Genomic DNA, 4,829 nt, shown 5'->3' on the forward strand with positions numbered 1-4,829 from the left:
TAAAACTTAGGTTGATAGATATGAACGAATTACCAAATTTGAGGAGGGAGTTGAGAGGAGCGTGTGAGTAAATTAAAATGTTCATATCTGGCTCGTGTGATCCCGGATTATGGAATAAAAAAAATCAAGATTTCAAAACTCAGGTCGACTGACATGAAGAAATTACCAAATTTGAGGAGGGAGTTGAGAAAAGCGCTTGAGTAAATTAAAATGTTCATACCTAGCTCGTGTGATATCGGATTTCAGTGTTCAAACATGAAAATCGAATCTAACAACGCTAGCTATGATATGGAATTAAAAAATCAAGATTTTGAAACTCAGGTCGAGATACATGAAGAAATTACCAAATTTGAGGAGGGAGTTGAGAAGAGCCCGAGACAAAATTAAAATGTTCAGACCTGGCTCGTGTGATATCAGATTATAGTGTTCAGACCTCGCCCATGTGATATGCGATTTTAGTGTTCAAACATGCGAATCGAAGCTAACAATAGTAGCTATGATATGGAATTAAAAAATCAAGATTTTGAAACTTAGGTCGAGAGACATGAAGAAATTACCAAATTTGAGGAGGGAGTTGAGAAGAGCTCGTGAGTAAATTAAAATGTTCATACCTGGCCCATGTGATATGCGATTTTAGTGTTTAAACATGCGAATCGAAGCTAACAACGCTAGCTATGATATGGAATTAAAAAATCAAGATTTTGAAACTCAGGTCGAGAGACATGAGGAAATTACCAAATTTCAGGAGGGAGTTGAGAAGAGCTCGTGAGTAAATTAAAATGTTCATACCTGGCCCATGTGATATGCGATTTTAGTGTTCAAACATGCGAATCGAAGCTAACAACAGTAGCAATGGTATGGAATTAAAAAATCAAGATATGACGAAATTAGCAAACTTGAGGAGGGAGTTGAGAGGAGCCCTTGAGTAAACGAAAATGTTCATACCTGGCTCGTGTGATATCGGTTTTTTGTGTTCAAACATGCGAATCGAAGCTAACAAGGCTAGCTATAATATGGAATTAAAAAAATCAAGATTTTCAAACTTAGGTCGAGAGACATGACGAAATTAGCAAACTTGAGGAGGGAGTTGAGAGGAGCCCTTGAGTAAACTAGCTATGTTCATAATTTGCTCGTGTGATATCGGATTTTAGTGTTCAAACATGCGAATCGAAGCTAACAACGCTACCTATGATATGGAATTAAAAAATCAAGATTTTGAAATTCAGGTCGAGAGACATGAAGAAATTACCAAATTTGAGGAGGTAGTTAAGAAGAGCGCGTGAGTAAATTAAAATGTTCATACCTGGCCCATGTGATATCCGATTTTAGTGTTCAAACATGGGAATCGAAGCTAACAACACTAGCTATCATATGGAATGAAAAAATCAAGATTTTGAAACTCAGGTCGAGAGACATGAAGAAATTACCAAATTTGAGGACGGAGTTGAGAAGACCGCGTATGTAAATTAAAATATTCATACCTGGCTCGTGTGATATCGGATTTTTGTGTTCAAAGATGCGAATCGAAGCTAACAACAGTAGCTATGATATGGAACTAAAAAAGCAAGATTTTGAAACTCAGGTCGAGAGACATGAAGAAATTAGTAAATTACAAGAGGGAATTGAGAAGAGCTCGTGAGTAAATTAAAATGTTCATACCTGGCTCCTGTGAGCCCGGATTATTGTGTTCAAAGATTCGAATCGAAGCTAACAACAGTAGCTATGATATGGAATTAAAAAATCAATACTTTGAAACTCAGGTCGAGAGACATGAAGAAATTAGTAAATTAGAGGAGGGAGTTGAGAAGAGCTCCTGAGTAAATTAAAATGTTCATACCTGGCTGCTGTGATCCCGGATTATTGTGTTCAAAGATTCGAATCAAAGATAACAACAGTAGCTATGATATGGAATTAAAAAATCAAGATTTTGAAACTGGGGTCGAGAGACATGAAGAAATTACCAAATTAGAGGAGGGAGTTGAGAAAAGCTCGTGAGTAAATTAAAATGTTCATAGCTGGCTCGTGTGATATCGGATTTTAGTGTTCAAACATGCGAATCGAAGCTAACAACGCTAGCTATGATATGGAATTAAAAAATCAAGATTTTGAAACTTAGGTCGATAGACATGAAGAAATTAAAAAATTAGAGGAGGGAGTTGAGAAGAGCCCGTGAGTAAATTAAAATGGTCATAACTGGGTCCTGTGATATCGGATTTTTTTGTTCAAAGATGCGAATCGAAGCTAACAACACTAGCTATGATATGGAATGAAAAAATCAAGATTTTGGAACTCAGGTCGAGAGACATGAAGAAATTAGTAAATTAGAGGAGGGAGTTGAGAAGAGCTCGTGAGTAAATTAAAATGTTCATACCTGGCTCCTGTGATCCCGGATTATTGTGTTCAAAGATTCGAATCGAAGATAACAACAGTAGCTATGATATGGATTTACAAAATCAAGATTTTGAAACTCAGGTCGAGAGACATGAAGAAATTAGTAAATTAGAGGAGGGAGTTGAGAAGAGCTCGTGAGTAAGTTAAGATGTTCATATCTGGCTCCTGTGATCCCGGATTATTGTGTTCAAAGATTCGAATCGAAGCTAACAACGCAAGCTATGATATGGAATTTAAAAAACAAGATTTGGAAACTCAGGTCGAGAGACATGAAGAAATTCGCGAATTAGAGGAGGGAGTTGAGAAAAGCTCGTGAGTAAATTAAAATGTTCATAACGGGCTCGTGTGATATTGGATTTTAGTGTTCAAACATGCGAATCGAAGCTAACAACGCTAGCTATGATATGGAATTAAAAAATCAAGATTTTGAAACTGAGGTCGATAGACATGAAGAAATTACTAAATTTTGAGGAGGGAGTTGAGACGAGGCCGAGAGTAAATTAAAATGTTCATAGCTGGCTTGTGTGATATCGGATTTTTGTGTTCTAAGATGCAAATCGAAGCTAACAACACTAGCTATGATATGGATTCAAAAAATCAAGACTTTGAAACTCAGGTCGAGAGACATGAAGAAATTACTAAATTAGAGGAGGGAGTTGAGAAGAGCTCGTGAGTAAATTAAAATGTTCATACCTGGCTGCTGTGATCCCGGATTATTGTGTTCAAAGATTCGAATCAAAGATAACAACAGTAGCTATGATATGGAATTAAAAAATCAAGATTTTGAAACTGGGGTCGAGAGACATGAAGAAATTACCAAATTAGAGGAGGGAGTTGAGAAGAGCTCGTGAGTAAGTTAAGATGTTCATATCTGGCTCCTGTGATCCCGGATTATTGTGTTCAAAGATTCGAATCGAAGCTAACAACGCAAGCTATGATATGGAATTTAAAAAACAAGATTTGGAAACTCAGGTCGAGAGACATGAAGAAATTCGCGAATTAGAGGAGGGAGTTGAGAAAAGCTCGTGAGTAAATTAAAAGGTTCATAACGGGCTCGTGTGATATTGGATTTTAGTGTTCAAACATGCGAATCGAAGCTAACAACGCTAGCTATGATATGGAATTAAAAAATCAAGATTTTGAAACTCAGGTCGACAGACATGAAGAAATTACTAAATTTTGAGGAGGGAGTTGAGACGAGGCCGAGAGTAAATTAAAATGTTCATAGCTGGCTTGTGTGATATCGGATTTTTGTGTTCTAGGATGCAAATCGAAGCTAACAACACTAGCTATGATATGGATTCAAAAAATCAAGACTTTGAAACTCAGGTCGAGAGACATGAAGAAATTACTAAATTAGAGGAGGGAGTGGAGAAGAGCTCGTGAGTAAATTAAAATGTTCATACCTGGCTCGTGTGATATCGGATTTTTGTGTTCAAAGATACGAATCGAAGCTAACAACGCTAGCTATGATATGGAATTTAAAAAACAAGATTTGGAAACTCAGGTCGAGAGACATGAAGAAATTACCAAATTAGAGGAGGGAGTTGAGAAAAGCTCGTGAGTAAATTAAAATGTTGGTAACTGGCTCGTGTGATATCGGATTTTAGTGTTCAAACATGCGAATCGAAGCTAACAACGCTAGTTATGATATGGTATTAAAAAATCAAGATTTTGAAACTCAGGTCGACAGACTTGAAGAAATTACAAAATTTGAGGAGGGCGTTGAGAGGAGCCCTTAAGTGTAAATTAAAATATTCATAGCTGGCTCGTGTGATATCGGATTATAGTGTTGAAATATGCGAATCGAAGCTAACAACACTAGCTATGATATGGAATTAAATAATCGAGATTTTGAAACTCAGGTCGACAGACATGAAGAAATTAGTAAATTAGAGGAGGGGGTTGAGAAGAGGTCGTGAGTAAATTAAAATGTTCATATCTGGCTCCTGTGATATCGTATTTCAGTGTTCAAACATGCGAATTGAAGCTAACAACGCTACTATGATATGGAATTAAAAAATCAAGATTTTGAAACTCAGGTCGATAGACATGAAGAAATTACCAAATTTGAGGAGGTAGTTGAGAAAAGCGCGTGAGCAAATTAAAATGTTCATACCTGGCTCGCGTGATATTAGATTTTTGTGTTCAAAGATACAAATCGAAGCTAACAATACTTGCTATGATATGGAATTAGAAAATCAAGATTTTGAAACTCAGGTCGACAGACATGAAGAAATTAGTAAATTAGAGGAGGGAGTTGAGAAAAGCGCTTGAGTAAATTAAAATGTTTATACCTAGCTTGTGTGATATCGGATTTCAGTGTTCAAACATGCGAATCGAAGCTAACAACGCGAGCTATGATATGGAATTAAAAAATCAAGATTTTGAAACTCAGGTCGAGAGACATGAAGAAATTAGTAAAGTAGAGGAGGGAG

This window comes from Azolla caroliniana, unplaced genomic scaffold, assembly GCF_043228905.1.
Source record: "Azolla caroliniana isolate FFs.n. ecotype wild unplaced genomic scaffold, voAzoCaro1.0.p SCAF_8, whole genome shotgun sequence".
In the NCBI taxonomy this organism is placed as follows: Eukaryota; Viridiplantae; Streptophyta; class Polypodiopsida; order Salviniales; family Salviniaceae; genus Azolla; species Azolla caroliniana.